The sequence below is a fragment of the Panthera onca genome, chromosome B2 (genome assembly GCF_046562875.1).
Source record: "Panthera onca isolate mPanOnc1 chromosome B2, mPanOnc1 haplotype 2, whole genome shotgun sequence".
Classification (NCBI taxonomy): Eukaryota; Metazoa; Chordata; class Mammalia; order Carnivora; family Felidae; genus Panthera; species Panthera onca.
The window spans coordinates 11,767,347-11,788,169 of NC_138343.1; the positions used below are offsets into that span (position 1 = coordinate 11,767,347).

At 45.3% G+C, this 20,823-nt stretch overlaps 1 protein-coding gene across 3 annotated transcripts in view; it reads right to left on the bottom strand.

Annotated features, from left to right (window-relative positions):
• CAP2 (cyclase associated actin cytoskeleton regulatory protein 2) overlaps window positions 1-18,606 on the bottom strand; it is a 157,628-nt gene extending 139,022 nt beyond the window's left edge. The window contains exon 1 of one of the 3 annotated variants that reach the window (XM_060614741.3): window positions 18,262-18,606. The gene's annotated coding sequence lies outside the window, so the exon portion shown is untranslated. Of the gene's footprint in view, window positions 1-14,337; window positions 14,360-18,261 lie in introns of those variants that run through there. The other 2 variants (XM_060614737.3, XM_060614738.3) reach the window with 2 other exon arrangements.
• Between the last annotated feature and the right edge of the window lie 2,217 nt (window positions 18,607-20,823).

Sequence of the window (20,823 nt, forward strand, 5' to 3'; positions counted from 1 at the left end):
TGCTTTGAAAATCGCCACCCTCTGGTACAGCGTCAATGGTGATAAGCCCAGAATAACCGCCTGCTTGTCTGTGTTACAGTCTCGGCATCTAGAAGCCACCTCTGCTCAATTAAAATCCTGCCTCGCCCTATCTTTCCACTAGCACATGCACACCTTGCCTCCCACAAGTCTGAGCTCTCCACGTGCTATGGTACTACCTTTTACTCTTCTTTGCATCTCCCTCTGAGTCCTGCCTGCTGCCGTGTACACGGAGAATTCTATAAATACTTTTTGATTGACTAATTAATTGGCTACCACTCACTGCCTTTCCCTTGCCTGCCCACTCGCTGGCATAATCCCAGTTCAGGTGATGAGCCAGATTTTCACAGGAGAAGTTCCCACTTGTTTATTTTAGTTTTTAGTGTACATATATTTTTAAGTTTATTTATTTATTTTTGAGAGAGAGAGATAGAGTGAGTGGGGGGAGGGGTGGGAAGAGAGAAGGAGAGAGAGAATCCCAAGCAGGCTCCGCACTGTCAGCTCGGACCCCGACGTGGGGCTCGAACTCATGAACCGTGAGATCATGACCTGAGCTGAAACCAAGAGTCAGACGCTTAACCGACTGAGCCCCCCAGGAGCCCCAAGATTTCCGCTTCGAAGAAGACATTAGGTTAGCTTAACCCACTTAAAACCACGGTGGCTTCTTCCCGTGACTTACAAGAGCACACCCGCTCTCTGGAATGTGAACCCTGGGTTTTCCACAGCTCCTTTTTTCCTTCGGGGTTTCAAGATTTTTAAAACTCCACACTGTCCAAAGGATTTTGTAAATCGCTCACAGCAAGTTCATAAAACAAGCCAGGGAGAACACTACTGCGGTAACATCTTCATGTTCACAACGGCTGGGTGTTCCAGGGTCCAGACTGCTGGCTGAAGTTCTGCTCTCATGAGGCCAAAGGTGCAGAAATAATTGTGGTGAGCGTTTCTCCTCTAACTCTATAAAGGAGACCCAGACTCCAGGGATTCCAAAGATCATGAGTCTAAGCTTACACAGAAAACAGATTTGAGGTGACAGGAAATGGGAGATTCTCTAACTTTTTCTCATGGTCAGACTGGGCAGCTGGCTTACGTGTGAGCAAACAGGAGTCACAATGGACTCCTTTCTCTATAAATCCGCCCGAATTAAAGAAAGATTTGTTGAACTACCACCGAACCAGGCCGTCCTAGATGTTAATTTCTCTTTATTGTGACTGTAATAATTACTTCCTTTCCTTTCTCTAGAAGCTACCAATCCCTGGGGGGAAGGAATCGTGTGGTTCAGTATTACTGATGGGGTAAATAGTATGTGCAGCAGAAACAAACCACAGTCTTCATTCCTCCCTCCATTGGCTGCCTCCCTGGATACGCTGGGTTCATTCATTCAGTTAGTCCCCTCTACCTGCCCAGCACAGTGCTCGTGGGTAGAAAATCAAGTGGGATTAAAATACATTTCTGGGCCCAGCTGTCGTGGGAGGGGGCCGGAAGGAGACCCTGCTCTGTCAAGCCAGGGAGTTGTTCTCTCAGAGACACATTCCCATTGTCAAGGTGCCTTTCTATCTTTCGCTTTCCCTCCCGAAGAGCACTGCTGGGGCCAGTTTCACCAAACATCAAAAAAAAAAAAAAAAAAAAAAAGAGAGAGAAAAAAAAAGAAAAAGCCACCATTTTCTTTTCATTGCAGAGAAGTTTCAAAAGTCTCTGGATTTTGAGACAGTAATATCAGAATAGGAGAGATCAGAGAGTTACGCGAATGAAAGAACACTTTTAAATTTTTCACAAAACTGGAGAAAACCTACCAGAGGAGATCCTGATTAGCCGACGGATTCCTCCAAAGGTCCCAGTGCAGAGAACAAAGGCAAACTCTCTTCAGCTGGACTTTCGAAAGGACCCCCCCCCCCACCCCAGCCCTCTATAACTCACAGGGTTCCTAAGACCCAATGGCATTGACAACTCAAACGTGCCCCCCTCCCCCACACCGCTCCCTCTCCCCTCCCACCCTTCTACTGCTGCCACTGCCTCAAGGGTCCTTCCCGGCACTGGCGCACCCATTCTCTGCAGCTCAGCGCTCCCACGAGGCCGCCTCGTGTCCTACAAATCAGAGGTAACCTCGCTTTACCGTTCGCCATTTACTTCCTGTCATCTCCACCAAATCCGAAGTTGGACACAGAAGGGTAAAATAATCAACCACACGTAGAAAGGACCTCCCCATTCCATCTGCCCTCCCCACTCCGGTGGTATCACTTCTCAGGAGCATCCCTGATCCGTCCCGTGATACAAATATTTCTGGTCTAAGTTGGAATCTCTGAAGATAAGAGGTGAGGGCTCATAACTTGATATGGTAGAAAAAGCATCTTGGTATCGGGGAACCTTCATTTGAGATCCAGTCCCTTAACTGGCAGCTTACATCCCTCTGGGCAGATGATTTAATCCATCTGGGTCTCAATTTATTCACTTCTAATACAGGAGTTCATTCCTGTTTCTTCATTCGCTGACTGAAGAAAATTGTATGCAAATGTGTTTTGAGATGTGTTCTGTGCTGCTGCTGGGGCTACACGGCTGGATGAGACACAGACTGTCCTCAGGGGCCATGATTCCCCTCAGGAATGGACAGTTTGGCCGTTGGGGGCAGGCCAGCCCTCCAGGACACCGGGCTGCAAGGAAGAGCCCAGTGGGAACTAAGGCCATGGGGGAAGTCTAAGTATATCTTGAAGGCTGGCTCTGTGCCCTGTGGTAGTGACGGGTAAGGACAGAGTCATAAAATCATAGAGTCTGAATGCTGAGTGGACCAGGAATGAAATACTTCCCCTATCAGGAAGTGTGAACTCTCTTAGCTAAATGAGACCCTTCACTGAAAAGAAGCTCCCCCCTAACTCACTTCATGACCCATTTCTAAGCTCCTATGCTTTCCTATTTCCCTGCACTGCCCTTTTGCTCTTGCTTAGGCCGTGGAAGGGGTGTAGGTCAAGAAGGTGTTTCCAGGAGTTCCCCAAGGGCCACATCCTGGCGAGAAGTCATGGAGACTCCACTGGCTAATCTATCACAGCCTGGGAAGGGCTTCCATGGACCTTTTGTCGCTCCATAAAAAAATGTATTGCTCTCCTTACATTGCAGAATTTACAAAGAACTCTTACAACTCAATAATAAGACAAAGATTCCAACTTAAAAATGGCCAAAATAGAGCGCCTGAGTGGCTCAGGAGGTTGAGCATCTGACTCCTGATTTCAGCTCAGGTCATGATCTCACAATTTGTGAGATCAAGCCCTGGATTGGGCTCTGCACTGACAGCGTGGAGCCTGCTTGGGATTCTCTTTTTCCTTCTCTCTGCCCCTCCCCCCACTCCCGTGCATGTGCTCTCGTGCGCTCTCTCTCTCAAAATAAATATTAAACATTTTTAAAAATGACCAAAATATTTGAACATTTTTCCAAAGAAAATAGGCAACTAGCCAGCAATATAGCACATAGACTCAACATCAATAGCCATCAGGGAAATGCAAGTCAAAACCACAATGAGATCCCACTTTGCAGCCACTAGGATGGCCAGGGCCAAGAAGACAGATGATTACAAGTGCCAGCGAGGACATGGAGAAATCAGAACCTTCCTACACTTCCGGTGGGAATGTGAAATGCTGCAGCTGCTATGGAAACCACCTGGAACTTTCTTAAAAAGCCAAGTATATATCTGCCATATGACCCAGCCATACCATTTGCATTATCTACTCAAGACCAATTAAAACACATGTCTACACACAGGAACACTTGTACGCAAATGTTCATGGCATCATCACTCATAATAACCAAAACATGACGGGGAGCAGCTGATGACCAGATAAACAAATGAGGCATATCCATACAACGGAATATTATCCGGCAATAGAAAAGGGAAGAAGCACTGATACGTTCTGCAACATGGATGAACCTCAAAAAAATTGTATTTATTTTTTAAAGTTTATTTATTTTGAAAGAGAGGGAGAGGGAAAGAGAGAGGGCAGGAGGGTGCCTGAGTGGGGGAGGGGAAAAGAGAGAGAGAGGAAGAGACAGCACGGGGCTCGATCTCAGGAACCATGAGATCATGACCTGAGCTGAAATTATGAGTCAGACGCTTAACTGACGGAGCCACCCAGGCGCCCCCCCCCCACCCCGCCCAAAACACGATGTTAAGTGAAAGAGCCAGGCACAGATCAGGTATTATACAATTCAATTTCTAGGAATATCCAGAAAAAGCAAATTTCTAGAGACAGAAGGTCGATCAGTGGTTGCCTAGGGCTGAGGCTAGGAATGCGAAGGGACTACAAATAGGAATAAAGTTTCTATTTGAAGTGAGGGAAATGATTTAAGACAGGATCATGGTGGTAGGGGCCCAATACTGGAAATATGATAATAGTCATTGAATTGTGCACTTAAAATGGGTGAATTTTATGGTATGCAAAACTGTACCTCAATAAATGTTGTTTTCAAAAACAAACAAGTACAACTGATCCTCGAGCCCACAGGGTTTAGGGACACCAACATCCCCCATGCAATTAAAAATCCACATATAACTTTTAACTCCCCCGAAACTTAACTACTAATGGCCAACCGTTGACCAGAAGCCTTACCGATAACACAGTCAATTGATGTATATTTTGTATGCTGTATTTATATACTGTATTCTTATAATAAAGTAAGCTGGGGAAAAGAAAACGTTAAGAAATCATGAAGAGAAACTATGGTTGCAGCAGTGTATTTGCTGTATTTATTGAAAAACTCTGCACTCCGTGGCCCTGCGTGGTTCAAACCTGTGCTGCTTAATGCCAAGCCTCAAGCTCCCCTTTATAACCGTACAGTCAAAAACCAGTTAAGTCAGAGTTAACTTTGCTGCTCTCACCTCCCAGCAAAGACACAGGTGGTAATTAACCTTAACCAGAGACTTCCCTGAGCGGCCACAGCCTCGCTCCCGCTCCCAGAACAAGCTGCAGGGGACAGAGCAGAGCGGTGGTGTTTCACACGGCAGCAGAAATCGCTGGGCAGAAGTGGGGCCTCCAAAATGCAGATTCCTGCCCTCCCCCCACCCCACCCCCATCTCAGCAATACTAATTTAGTGGTTCTGGGTGTTCCTGGCAATCTGCATTTCTCAGAAGCGCACCTCAGAGTAAAAGGACCCACGCTTTGGGAAATCTGATCATAGAAGTGCCCGGGAATGCTGTGGGAGCATGTGTGCATGGGTGTGGGGGTCAAGAAGGGCGAGTACTCAAGGGAGCCCTGGGAAGTAAGGAGGCCCTTCGAGTTCAGTTAGGAGCGAAACGGACTCTCAAAGGACGAAGAGGCATCATCGAAAGCAGAAAGGTAAGTAGAGTAGATGTATCCCTGAGCCTATGCCCAGCATGTGCCAAGACATGGAGACACTGCAGCTAGAAAATATTCCTCAGGCATTCATTCACCACGTGCCAGAAGCTATCTAAGAGCTCATGGGAAAATAAGGGATTGATGAGTAGCTGGCAGGAGTGGCGGACAAAGCTGAGGGGAGACGTGGGAATTTACTACAAGGCAGCAGCGGGTTGGAGAAGGTCTGAGAACGTAGGAGAATGAAGGAGGTCTGAGTGGGGACCACGGGGCTTGAGTGGGGCTGGGAGGGAAAGAGAGAAGGCAGAGTGTCTCAGATGCCTTGTCTCAGGGTCAGGCGGTGCAGGTGCGGACAGACAGAGGGAATGGAGGTGTCCAAGGGGAGGAGTTCAGTGTGAGACACTGAGTTCGAAGGGCCACCGAGATGACCGCTGGTGGCTGCAGGGAAGGGAAGCCCAGGGCACTTTCGAAGGTGGAATCCCAAGTATTACCTACCTAATAATAACTGCCTCGGGATTCTTGGGAAGCTCAGAGGACATGACGAGGGGAGCTTCGTGAACTAGAGAGTGATGGCCAACTGTCACTATTATAATTTATCTCTGAATGCTCCCCAGCACTCATCACTGTGATCTGCACACAGTGAGCGCTCATTACGGCACATGTCACCAGGTCTCTGATCCCCTAAATGTGATGACCTGGACATCTCACACACCACACTTCGAAGGCTCTGCCATACACAGCCCATAAAAACTTGACTGAAACTATTTCGCATCGCTAAACCCCGACATTTCAGTGTGAAGAATGCCGTGTCTTGGGGCGCCTGGGTGGCTCGGTCCGTTAAGCGTCTGACTCTCAGTTTCAGCTCGGGTTTCATGGCTTCGAGCCCCACATCGGGCTCTGCGCTGGCAGCACGGAGCCTGCTTGGGGTTCTCTCTCTCTCTCCCTGTCTCTGCCCCTCACACACTCACACTGTCTCTGTCTCTCTAAAAATTAATTAATTAAAAAAAAAGAATGCCATGTCTTCCTGGAATAATGAAGACAACAAGGTTTGCTGAAATTCCTTCTGATCTCAGAATTTACTGGCAAGCAGTGTAGGCTTTATATGCGGTTGAATAGCAGCTTCAGCAACTCTCTTTAAGAGAAAAACCAAGGATCAGTTCAGATCAAGAACTAAGCCGGTTTTGAGTATGACGTTTGTTAACAAATGTGAGGGCGATCCTTTGATTTAGAAGAGCCAGGTGATGCGTGTGGCCCCAGCCCCCTTCTCCTTCTTCACATTATCTCCAGCCCCCTGGGTCTACTTTCATACTTGACTTCTATTTATTACGTGTAACAAAACTGGAGTTTTCAAATAGAGCTCTGGACCACCAAAAGACTACAGGCTCTTCTTTTTTGTTGTTGTTGTTCTTTGGAACTGAAAGCCCAAAGTAAAGGGGACACAGAGAAAGTGGACAACACACAAGGAAGAGAATGGGGGAGGGTACAGGTGTCAAAAGAAGGAGGGAGCTACCAGTGCTGTTCAAGAGGGAATTGGCCCAGGGCGCCTGGGAGCTTCAGTGGGTTGAGCGTAGAACTTTGGCTCAGGTCATGATCTCATGATTCATGGGTTCAAGCCCCACGTCGGGCTCTGTGCTGATGGCTCAGAGCCTGGAGCCTGCTTCGGATTCTGTGTCTGCCTCTCTCTCTGCCCCTCCCCCTTGTGCTCTGTCTCTCTCTGTCTCAAAAATAAATAAAAGTTAAAAATAATTAAAAAAAAGAAGAGGGAATTGGCCCATGACAGCCTATCTCTAAACTGTGTTCAAGACATAAAAAGCAACTCCCTGACTGAAAGGTAAACAATAGCAGGCCAATTCAAGGAAGCAATCAAAACTTGAAAAGGGGATTTATTTGGGAATGTGTTTCTGGTTTGTTTGTTTGTTCTTCTCTCTTCTCTCCAGGGTTGATCCAAGACTGAAGCTATGCAGGGGGTTCAGGCAACAAAATCTCTGAGAGAATCCTCCTCTGTTTGACCAGAAGACCCGGAAAGGAGGTCCTGCAGATGGAAAAATGTGATGCAAAGTCCAGCGGTCTGTGTGCGTGTGCATGTGTGTGTGTGTGTGTGTGTGTGTGTGTGTGTGTGTGTGGCTAGTCACAGAACTGCATCCTAGAGAAGCAAGCAGCAGCATAAGCCACTAAAAACTTCTCAGACACGGGGTGCCTGGGTGGCTCAGTGGGTTAAGTGTCCGACTTTGGCTCAGGTCATGATCTCGCAGTTCGTGGGTTCGAGCCCCATGTCAGGCTCTGTGCTGACAGCTCAGAGCCTGGACCTTCTTCAGATTCTGTGTCGTCTTCTCTATCTGTCCCTCCCCCACTCATGCTCTGTCTCTGTCTCTCAAAAATGAATAAATGTTAGAAAAAAAATGAAAAAAAAAAAAAAGCTTCTCTGATGTCACTGCCAGAGGAGAATCCCAGAGAAGCCAGAGCTGGAAAGGGGGATCCCCTCATTCTGTGCATGAATGAGTACAAGCCCTAGTCTTGCCCCATAGTGTGCATGTGGGGGACAGATCCACAGGCTTTGAGATCTGTGCCGCAATAGAAGCCAGTGCTCAAGTCCCAGACTAAGCCCTAAATAGTGCTTCCTGGGGGTCCAAAGCAGCACAGCAAAAGTTTTAAAAACTGCACTGATGTTGGGACCATTATAAGGGAGAACTGGGCTGGCTGCCTGGGAAAACAACAGCAGTAAAAATGAGCATTTCAAAAGGACCCAGAGTCTCACAACACAATCCTCAAAATGTCTAGAATTCAATCCAAACATGTGTGACATGCAAGGGACTGGGGAACTGTGATCAATTCTTGAGAGAAAAGACAATCCACAAAGGCCAACCCCAAAATGACACCGATGTTGGAATGACCAGATTTCTAGGAACGATGTCAACTATGCTCCAGGAGATAGAGGTAAACACTCTTTTTAGAAAAAAAAATTTTTTTTTAACATTTATTTATTACTGAGGGACAGACAGACACTGAGCGTGAGCAGGGGAGGGGTAGAGAAAGAGGGAGACACAGAATCTGAAGCAGGCTCCAGGTTCTGAGCTGTCCGCACAGAGCCCAACATGGGGCTCGAACCCACAAACTGCAAGATCATGACCTGAGCCGAAGTCAGTCACTCAACCGAGCCACCCAGGCGCCCCAAAGGTAAACACTCTTAAAATGAATGGAAAGGCAGAAGTTCTCAAAGTTCTCAGAAGAGGCACAGAACTTATAAAAAAGAGGGGCGCCCGGTGGCTCAGTCAGTTAAGCATCTGACTTCGGCTCAGGTCATGATCTCATGGTTCGTGGGTTCGAGCCCCATGATGGACTCTGTGCTAACAGCTCAGAGCCTGGAGCTACCTGGGATTCTGTGCCTCCCTCTCTCTCTGCCCCTCCCCTACTCGTAGTCTGCCTCTCACTCTCAAAAATAAATGAACATTGAAAAAAAATTTTTTTTAAAGAACCCATTAAAAAAACGAGTATTTTAGAGCTGAAAAATACAATAGCAAAAAATGACTGGGTGAGCCAAATAGCAGGATGGAGACTGCAAAAAGAGGTGACTGTGCACTTGTTGGTATATATATTATCCAATCTGAATGACAGAGAGAAAAAGAATTGAATGCAAAAATGAACACAGCTTAAGAGGCCTGTGAGACAGTATTAGGAGGTGTAATATTAGGGTCCTCAGCATCCCAGGAGAGGACAGAGTGATTGAGGTAGAAAATATACCTGAAGAAATGATGGCCAAAAATTTCCCAAACTTGATGAAAGCTTATGTTTACAGATCCAAACAGTGGTATCTATCTGGTTATTGTACACAGACGTACACACACACATGATGACCCACAGTGAGTGCCTCCCAAGGGGAGATCCAGAAAGAAGAACAAAGTGAAGATACAACTGTTTAAAAAGAAATAAAACCTGGAATGCCTGGGTGGCTCAGTCAGTTAAGTGGCCAACTTCTGCTCAGGTCATGATCTCCTGGTTCGTGGGTTTGAGCCCTGCTTCGGGCTCTGTGCTAACAGCCCAGAGCCTGGAGTCTGCTTCGGATTCTGTGTCTCCCTCCCTCTCTGCCCTTCCCCTGTTCGGGCTCTGTCTCTGTCTCTCAAAAATAAATAGATGTTAAAAAAAACTTTAAAAAGAAATAAAACCTGATGGGCTATCATTCCCTTTTGAGAGGCGTCAAGGTCTTTAGCCCTTAAATGTCTTCCCTAAATCTAGCAAAACCAGGAGTCACTAGAGCTCTGTCAATCAACAAACTGGTTCCTTTCCCAGCACTAAAGTTGCAGAAAGGGTTTGTCATATGACTGACCCCTGATTTTTGGTCCAAAGCCAGAGGAAGGACAAGCTACAGAGGGATTTCCAAATTTTCACTTGTAAATATCCAGAATGCATTCTGTAAACCCTCCTGCCCATTTTTAGATTGACACGTAAAAAATTTCACCAAAATGTGAATGGTTGTAAAGAACATCACCTTTAGCATTCTGTTCATATTGACCCATAAAGGGGCTCCTGGGTGGCTCAGTCAGCTCAGGTCACTATCTCCCAGTTTGCGAGTTTGGGCCCCGAGTCAGACTCTGTGCTGACAGCTCAGAGCTTGGAGCCTGATTCAGATTCTGTGTCTCCCTCGCTCTCTGCCCCTCCCCCACTCATGCTCTGTCAATCTCTCACAAATAAACATTAAAAAATTTTTTAAAATATTGACCCATAAAAGTAAAACTATTTTTCACTCACTGAAATACATCCATGAAAGTCATCATCATTCATTTCCAAAGAATACATGAGCAGGCTGCTTTTTGATGGTCACAAATTTTGCATAATTACACTCTCTCCTCCAACTCGTGTCTCCATTCCTCTGGCCCTTTAGAAATCTATCCTCATTTTATTTATTTTATGCTTGAATGTCTTTTATTCATTATTCTATTATCCTTTTCTGCATCAAAAATATATTTATAAACTTAAATTTAAACTCAATGGCAGGGCGCCTGGGTGGCTCAGTCGGTTAAGCCTCTGACTCTTGGTCATGATCTCACGGTTCATGAGATTGAGCCCCACGTCAGGCTCTGCGCTGACAGCACGGAGCCTGCTTGGGATTCTCTCTCTCCCACTCTCTCTCTGCCCCTCCCCAGATTGCTCTCTCTCTCTCTCTCACTCTCTCTCAATAAATAAATAAACATAAAAAAATTTAAAAAAATTAACTCAATGGCAAAAAAATACTTTTCCGATTGTTACCATCACAACTGTGAATGCAACTTATCAAAACAACACAAATATTACAAATGTTAACAAATTAGTCCTACATGTACACAAAAGTAATTCTTACTGGAAAACCCTCTCTCTTGAGTACTTTCAGTTTTCAATTATTTTTAATGCGTATGTGGATGAGTATATTTATTACTAGTACGAGTCAAGGTTGAACATCAGTTTCTCAATTTTTGTTCTTATCAAAGTAAATGTTGGGAAACTATGTTCACATAAATGAGGAGATGGGAACGGATGACATTTTGTGACAGAAATGTCACTCCAGTGTTTGAACTCCAGAGTACAAAACATCACATGGTGAAGAAATATCAAAATTATGTGAATCATCGGTGTAAGGAAAACTGAGAAGACTGACTAGTGAGTGCCCTAACTACTCATCCAACTGGCTTGTGTCAGTCACTCACTGTCTTTAACTAGGGCCATTTTACAACTCTGCAGACACAGCAGTTAACTTGCAGAAAACTGATCGGAAAGCAAGTAACTATCATCTGCAGGCATGTAAACAGATCGTACCCTGCGGAAGTCCAATGGACTTTCCTCTCCCTCTGTGGAAGAAGCCGATTTCACGTCAATTTAGCAAATTCACTTCAACCTTCTTATCATTGGTCTTTTTTGAACTGACTGTAGACCTTACTGGCTCTCTCATTTTTCATATGTTTAGAAATGTTTGTCTCTTCATTTGTACAAGAGTCCTGACTTCATCCCCTTCAAAATGTGTCCTTTAATATCAATTTACAAATTGATCAGATTGATGTGTGTGTGTGTGTGTGTGTGTGTGTGTGTGTTAACAGAGATTTAGAAAACATATGTTGGCGATGTCCGGACACTGGAATCATTCATTTTCTTACCCCTAAACTTGATATTCTGAAATGTCCTCCTTTCCCGCCCTTCCTTATCTCATAGATTTTTACATCCTTGATCAACAGTTTAGTAAAAATGGGTGAGAAACAGCCCTTTTTGATAAAATGAACTAGGAAGATGGATTAGAGATGGTCTTATGTAAAAAGAGAGAAAGGTGCTTATGGAAAAGAAGGTAGGAGAGAGAGAGAATCTGCATCTCTAGGAAACACCTGCTCTCAAGAAGACAAGTCTTCGGGAAAAGGACACCTGGAAGAGGAAGATTTGGAAACGGACTTTCTCAAAACACCTGTGTGCATGTACCTGGGGGAAGTCTTCGAACACGGTTAACGTACACGGTGTGAAGACTGTTGGCCTAAAGTAAGAAGCACAAGAATGAGTCCCACCCCTAATTCCGTCCTACCTAGACTCATCTGCATCAGCGAACCTCTTTTTCAAAGTTTCCAGGGACTGAAGAACTTTCATTAGATAATTGTTCACCTTCCACTCAGAAGAGACGCTGAGGGAAGAGGCATCCTGGGAAGGGAGAGGCTGTTCGGAAGCAGGACGGAAAAAGGGGGCTGGAGGGCTGTCTGCAGATTGCACCACGAGAGCACTGAGAAATGAAGAAGCAGAAATGGAAATGAAGGAGGAATCAAAACTGGAACTTTTAAGAATCCTGGCTAAATACGGGTGAACCTGCATTGTGCCCCGAAAGTCTCCAGCCACAGCTTCCAACATGCTGGAAGATGATAGCCAGGAGAAGCTGTCTGTGTGGGGTCTACCGAATGCAAGGAACCAATTAGATGGGACTCTTCTATCAACCTACTTACTAGGGCAGACACAGGGGAGCCCTGCCACTGGACGGAGGTGAGCACCAGTCCCAGACAGTGTTCAGTACAGGAAAAAAAACGCCCTCCTATCTTCCCAACCCCTTACCGACACACTCTGGGCTTCTAAACTGAGAATGCATAAAATGGACAGCCTCGCTTACATATCAGACCATAATCAGACTGAAATGGGCATTCGCCCCTTGGAAGCCTAGTTCACCTGGTTCTGGAAGATTCAACTGGCTAGTTTTCTTAGTGTGGTCCATTTTGACTGCCGTTTTTTGCCATCGAGTATAGTAATCAATTTATCTCGTAAAAATCTAGTGATTCTTGGGGAGCCTGAATGGCTGAGTCAGTTAATGTCCAACTTCGGCTCAGGTCATAATCTCACAGTTTGTGGGTTCAAGCCCTACATCGGGCTCTGTGCTGACAGCTCAGAGACTGGAGCCTGCTTCAGATTCTGTGTTTCCCTCTCTCTCTGTCCCTCCCCTGCTCACACTTTGTCTCTCTCTCTCTCTCTCTCTCTCTTTCAAAAATAAATAAACATTTAAAAAATTAAAAAAAAAAATCCAGTGATTTTTCTCTGGATAAAACTAAATGGGAACAAAGTCAGAACTAATGACGACTATGACCTAAAAGATCATTTGAAATCTACGTTCACAGCCTAGGTCACCTCCTGTTCATTGTATCTTCCTTCACTGATACCCCTCTTCGCAGCCCCAGCGATCTTCACTGTTCCAGGCATACAATAGTCATTCAACATGGAGGAAGGAAGAAATAATCAACGGATCCCAGAGTCTCTCTGGATTTCCATGTGGACTGATACAAAGTAATGACGGTTATTTTCTCATTATCCTGTGTACGTATCGTGTATTAAGTATAGACGTAAGACAACCAATGTCACCTATGTACTACAAGGTTTATCTCTGGTGTCTCTAGCACCCAGCTTCTCCAGGGACCACCTCCCTCTTCAATATTGCCATGAAGACCACCTCACATCTATTTTCAGTGCCCACAACCTTCCTCTTCTTTTTTTTTGGTCTCTCCCTATCAAAACTAGAATCAATTTTAGATCAGACTTTTATACTTTAGAATGGCCTTTAAATTCTAGAAGTTGGGGACTAACAGGAGCTTCAAAGGTTACCTAATTCATCCTGTCATCAGGTGTGAATTTTTAACCTGGTGCTTCTCTGCCTTCTCCACTTGGCTAAGTAGTCAATGAGAAGCCAGGACCATTAGATATCTAATTAATGAGACAGGTCAGGTGAATTCTTCTTCTTCTTCTTATAAATCCATAATAAACAAAAGTTCTCCCTCTGGTTTTACAACACTTGTTATGTCCCTTCCTATAGAGGGCTGTATCCTGAAAAGGAAACAGTCCCATTACATAACTTCTCAGTCAAAGAAGGTATGTTTTCCCTAAGTGGGAAATGGGTCTACTTAAGAAAAACAAAACAATGTAAAATTCCTATGGATGTAAAAGCTCATGTCAAAAGACAAATATTGTATGATTTCACTTACATGAGGCATCGAGAATAGGCAAATTCATAGACACAGAAGGTAGAACAGTGGAAGCCAGGGGCGGGGGAGGGAGCAATGGGGGGGGGGGGGTTATCGTCTGACAGGGACAGAGTTTCAGTCTGAGGTGATTAAAAGGTTCTGGAGACAGATGATGGTGCCGGTCGCACAACTTTGTGAATGTAATTAATGCTGCTGAGCTGTATACTTAAAAATGATTAAATGGTAAATTTTATGTTATGTGTATTTTACCATTAATTAAAAACAACAACAACAACAACAACTTAGAAAATCCCTTATAATGGCCTACTCTGACCTTACGGTGCTTCCTCTCTTCCTAAGTACAAGTAGAAACACCCAGGATGAAATTCAAAAGCTCACAGCCTGAGTCAGGGCAGGCCTAGAAAGTGCCCGAGGCTAACACCCCAGCTTGCCGACTGGTTTGTTGCTACCAGAAAAAACAAACTAAGTCATGTCAGAAATCCTGGACTGCCCAGCGGGACACACATACAAGGAAAATGCTAGTCAAGTTTAGAAACCACTCAGGTACCTTGCTGAAAGCCACGTCCCTTTGGCTTAATGAGGTTGTCCTCTGTCCGGTCCTAAACCCAGGTGATAAAAGAGAACGAAGATGCTCGTAAGTGGTGGGGAAATTCAGCTGTCCAGTTTTAGTTCGTGCTTTTGCACACTTCTTGGGACAAGAGGTAACAGATATTGCCATCAGAATCTAAATGGAATGAGAAGACAGGACCTCAGTTCTATTCACTTGGTTGGAGGCAATGAAGAAGCTAGGGATGCACAAGTCAGAAGAGCCAACTTTTTCTTTTATCTTCTTGTCATTAAAATATACGATACAGTCACACCACAGAGGAAGAGAACTCTGGCATACGTGTGCCAAGACACTCGCAAGAAAGTCTTCAAAGGAGCACACTTCATAACAGCAAAATGTGGGGGCCAACCCAAATGCCCGCCAGTAAGAAAATGGATGACCACACTGTGGCTTGTTTGCTAAGAAGTACTATGCAGCTGCTGCAACAATAGAGATAATTCTTAAAAATTTAATGTTGAGGGTTTTTTTTTTTAAGTGAGAAGGTTATATATACATTTCAAAAGAGTTCCAAATTTTTTTAAAAGTTTATTTATTTTTGGAAGAGAGCATGCACGACACGTGCATGAGCAGGGGAGGGGCAGAGAGCTAGGGAGAGACAGAGAGAGAGAGAGACAGAGAGAGACAGAGAGAAAGAAAGAGAGAATCCCAAGCAGCCCCACGTGGGGCTCGATCCCACCAACCGTGAGCTCATGACCTGAGAGTCAGATGCTTAACCGACTGAGCTACCCAGGCACCCCTGCACCCTTTTTATAGATCAAAAAACAAGCAAACCTAAATAACACACGGTTTAGGACTACATACCTATGTCATAACAGTTTTACAATAAAATCAGGAATTAAGACAAAATTCAGGGTCGGGAGGGACACGGAATGGCACAGAAGAGCACAAAGATGCAACAGTACAGGTAACGACTTTTTTTTTTTTTTCCTAGTTTCTGTTTATTCTCTTGAATGGCTTTACTGAGGTCTAACACATATGAGACAATTCACCCAATGGAAGTGTATGATTCAATGATATGTGCAATCATCAACACAGTCAATTTTAGAACATTTTCATCGGCTCAAAGAAAAACCCTACAGCCTTTAACAATCACCTCCTTACCCTCCTTCCCCAGCTCTAATCTATTTCCTGTCTCTATAGATTCCCCTATTCTGGACATTTTCATAGGACCAGAGTCAAACAATATGTGGTCTTTTGTGACTCGCTTCTTTAGCTCAGAATAATGTTTTCAAGGCTTCTACATGTTTTAGCATGGATCAGTACCTCATTTCTTTTTATGGCCAAATACTACCCCATTATGTGGATATGCCACATTTTATTTATCCATTCATCAGTCGATGGACATTTAGGTTATTTCCATGATACTCCATCACCAATGAGTAAGAGTTTCAGTTCCTCCACATCCTTATCAACACTTAATCATCTGATCTTTTTATTCTAGCCGTCCTAGTGGATATGAAATGGTATGTCAGTGTGATTTTGATTTGCACTTCTCTGATGAATAATGATGTTGAGTATCTTTCCATTACTTATTGGCCATCTACACATCTTCTTTGGAGAAATGTCTATTCAGACCCTTTGACAATTTTTATATTGAGTTATTTATCTTTTTTATTATTGAGTTGGGAGAGCTCTTTATATATTTTGGACACGAGTCCCTTATCAGATACATAATTTTAAGACATCTTCTCCCACTCTGTAGGTTATCTTTTTACAATTATCTGGTTCTTAAGCCGTAGTTTTTAGTGCTGTGATGGGGTCACAGGTGGCCATTTGAACATAATGGCTATAGTTTACACATACTTAGCATATTATTTTTATGTGTAAAATATTACATAATTAACAAATTAAAAACAGCACTTCATGTATAAAGATGTCTGTTAGGAAATATTCAAGGCAAAACAAAACACTATAATGCCCAAATAAGTTAATGCTATTCTTGAAGGCATTTAACAACTCGTGGGCATGACTTAGGCACTCGGACAATCTGGCTCACTAATCCTTGCAAAGGCTCTTCTCCAAACTATCACATGGCAGGTGGATGTAGCAAATTCCTGCCAACAGGACAAGCCTGCCCTACCCCCCTCCTGATTCTGTGTCTCCCCCTCCTCTTCCAAGCTAAGAATTATTTTTACATTTTTAGATACCTGAAAAAAACAAGACTATTTCGTGACTGGTGAAAATTATGAACTTCAGATTTCGGTATCCATAAATAAAGTGAAACACAGCCTCACCATCCCTTTATGTATTGTCTATAGTTGCTTTTAAGCTGCAACAGCAGAGTTGAGTAGCTGCTAAAGAGACCACATGGCCAGCAAAACCTACATATTTACTATCTAGCCCTTGGTTCAAACATTTTGCCAAACCTTACACCAGATCAACAAATTAAGTCACTTCTCAATGGACACAAGGAGCACCAATACCCTACTTCCTACCAGCTGTGGCCACGTCAATAGTCACCTTCCCGATTTCTCCATTTCTTTCTCTCTTTAATAAATATGACACCTTGATTCTAATTTTATTAAGGACTTTTAGATATGGGAATGCATGGAACAGTCTTTCCTTGCAAAATACGCGCTTTCTTCAAGAAATCATGATCCAGCCACTCAAGCTATTGAGTTAATTACTTTAACAAACTTTTATTGCTTGCTCATTATATATGCTGTAAGTGAAATACAGTTTTGGGGCTGAAAGAACTATCAAAACTCCCACCCTTGCCCTCAAGAGGCTTACAGTCTAATTAGACTCTAGTAACTACCACAACAATTTCCCCAAAGATCACTCCACTCTTGTAGTCTTACATTAAGTGAGCTTAGATTATTTTACCAAGAATTCTAGGGCATGCTCCCGAAATTAAAAGAAATCTATATAAGCAGTAAGGAAATAGTACCGGCAAACAATTCTGGTAAACTATAGTGCCCGAGGCCCATAGACTTCTGCACTCCCAAAAGTATAGAACCAAAGGTTCTTTTTTTTTTTTTTTTTTTTTTTTTGCTAAATGTTCAATCTCCCGCTTTGGCCCTTTGGACCCAATCCTAGTTCCACATCCCAAATGCAGTCACCCCTATTTCCTCATTTTAAAGAATGCCTCTATTCAAATGCTGCTGAAACTTGCAGCCTATTGTGATGCCCGACACCACTCTCATGAGAATAAAGGAAAGGCCATCTGCAGACGCAATTATTAGCAGCCCGAAAAGTGATGCTAACGCAGCTACTCGCACCGACTAGTCCTCTACCCAAAAGCAGTCGGGGACGCAGCTGTGTGAGATGCCCTGTTCCATAGAGCTCTCCCTCAATGCCTCAGTTGCCTCTGCATTTTTTAAAAGTGACTCATTGCCTCAAGTCAGGTTCTGCAGGGAAGCCAGGTCTGTTTCTTTCCAGCACTTTCCAATGGAGGTGCCGCGGTCAGATCCAGCCCAATCACAGCCCCCTCCCGCCCCCCGTCTCCGCACGCACCGCCGAGGGGCCCGCAGCCTAGCGGGCCAGAACCCCCCGAAGTTAAGACGGGCCCGGGGCGGCAGCGCAGGAAGGCTAGGCCCCGGCCGGCTCCCGCGCGCACCCCGCCCTCCCGCGTCCGCCCGGGGCGCCCGCGGCGCGGACGGGATGGGGGCAGGGCGCCGCGGCTCGGCCCCAGATGGGGCGCCCTGCCCCCGCCCCGCCCGCGTCCCCGCCCCGGGCCCCGGCCCCCCGGCCCCGCAGGCGCCCGCGCCGCCTTTCTCAGTCGCGCGCCGCCGCCGCCGCCGCCGCCGCCGCCGCCGCGTCCCGGCACCCTCCCCGCCCCACCCCACCCGCTCGGCGCGCAACTTCCGCGGGGGCGCCCCCCGCACCTGCCCCGGCCCCTCCCCGCCCGCCGCTCCCGCTTACCTGCTGGGAGCCCCGAGGTCGGGTCCCCGGCGGCGCAAATCCGAGTCCGGCCGCTCGCACCCTCCTCCCGCGCCCTCCTCCCCCCCGAAGCGGAGCCGGTGTCAGTCACGCTGCTCCCGGGGAGAGTCGCCGGCGGCTTCCGGGAGCTCCAAATACAGCCGAGCCGAGGGGGAGAGAGAGGGAGGGAGGGCAGAGCCCCGCGGGTGGGGAGTGGAAATAAAGGGGAGCAGAGCGGAGAGGGGGCTGGAGGAAGGGAGGGGCAGATGGGCCGTGGGAGACGGGAGAGGGACGTGGGGAGGGCAGGGGAAGGGAGAGAGAGCCTGCCAAGCGCCCGGCTTTGAAAGCAATGAATTCACCGCATCAGGCAGCCGTGCAAAGAAGTCTGGAAAGATCCGGGAGACTCCTGGCCCAAAGAGCCACGGATAGGTTTGCTCTTCAAAGACTTTGCGGAGAAATGACGGGGCCTTGGGAGGCAAGAGACAGGCCTGCCTGTCCCCCGACCCCAATATATGAATAAGCGTCCTGGTAGGAGAGGGACATCTAACGCATTAGCTGGGCATCAAGTTCAGGTGCATTCAGATCTTGTAAAAACATTTTCTAATGTATTTTTAAGATGTATCTTGCACACAGCATCTTTAAAAGAAAATAAAAACCCAATTATTTAAAAACAAGCATATCCCAAACCAGTCTACTTTTGTGTCTGTTTGTGGCCATTTCCCTTTTATCTATTGATTATAATTATAAACCTGGAGGCATTTTACCTTTTTGTTAACATTAGTAGAAGGAAAACATTGATTTTCAATTTTCATCATTTATTTCAATCTGAAAAACGTGGGTTTGAAACTCTTCATTGAAGGAATGCCAGGAAAATTAAATAGAGGAGAGAAGGGGGGCAGTGTGTGTGCAATTCATACTTCTTAAGGCAAAATTTCCAAACAAGAGGATGAATATTCACTGTCAGTGTTAAAATTGCATCTAATTTGGTTCTGTGCCTTGCAAGGCTTATTCTGACCCCATGGTCACAACTTAAATGAAGGTCATTGCTATTACACATCGCTTTTAGCCAACAGTGGTGGTGGGGAGTGCCTCTTTGGTCCCCTTTGTCTGGAAAGGAGAGAAACAAAATGGCATAAACATTGATAAATGGACGCATACACTGCATATATCCAGGAGCCAGCACCGTCCCTATCGTGCACATGCCTTGCATTTGGTAGGTATCTAATACATTTCTACTAAATAATGCATAAATGAATTAATAGATGGATGAAATATATATATGGATGTGAAATATATATATGTAAATATTAGAGCATTTATGTTCCAGGAACGCAAAAAGTAACATATCCATAAAAACCAGCTTGTTGAGGTTTACAAGAAACATTCATGCATCCAGTCTAATAGGACCTTTTTTTCTCCTAGAATTAACCTCAACAAATATTAATAGAGCATTTCTTTTAGCTGAGTATATTTTGCATTGGAGTATACAGTACTGTACAGGTGAAAAGGCCAAATCCTGCCCTTAGGTTTACAATATAATAGGAAGAAGACAGGAGTATAAGGTGACCACAGTATAAAGACTGCAAAAAATATCCTAAAAGAAAGATGATGGAAGGTCTGTGGACATGCAGAAGAGAGGGAGGTTGCTTCTAGTACCGGGGTCAGAGAATACATCCTGGTTGGAAGTGAGAGTTGAACACGGGAGTAGAAATAAAACAAGAGGAGTGGAGGGTCTGGGGAGGACACTCAGTGAAAAGAGCAGCAAGGACAGAAGTGGAGAAGTGATAAAGGATGGGACATGTAGGAAGGACAGTCAGTGACCTTAGCTGGAATGGAGAGCTGGAGGAGTCAGATACAGGAAGGATTCTAGCTGGTGGAGGCCTCCAACCTTAAAATGGTTGACCCCTAAGGGGCAGACATCAGGGGACTATGCACAGATTTGGGGCAGAGCAATGATAACAATGGTTATCTGGGATTGGAAAGAGAGAAGAGGCAGAGAAATCCTCTGAGAAAAGACTCACTAGTTTAGAGGGAAAAGTAATGAGCCTTAACTGGGTGTCTGAATTCTTTCTATAACTATTTCCACCTAGCACAGCATCTGTCTGCTGACATATGCCCCGATGGGGCTAACCCCCGTGAGCTCTTCTTCCTCACGACGCTCTAACATTTAGTGTCCATGGTTTCCAACTAGACCTGAAAGTTCCAAGAAAGCACGGATCATGTCTGTTCAAAGGCTCAAGGCTATGTCCCCGAGGCTGACACAGAAAGGTCATTGGGTACATATTTGCTGATAACGTTTTTCTTTTACAGGATTCGTTCCGAAGGTGGTGGAGTTGGAAAGAAGAGGACGGCCGCCGGGTTCTTCTAAATCTTTTCCGTCTTCCTTGAGATTCCAACCCAAAGCTGCCATTTTCCTTAGCCAATCATCTCATGACCTGCTGCACTAAGAGGCTGATGCCCTGTTAGCTTCTGTGCCTTCCACTCTTCTCCCTTCTGCCCCCCAATTTTTCCTCTCCTCTCCTCTGCTCTTTATATCTCATTCGAATTAATGTCGCCTTCCTTGCC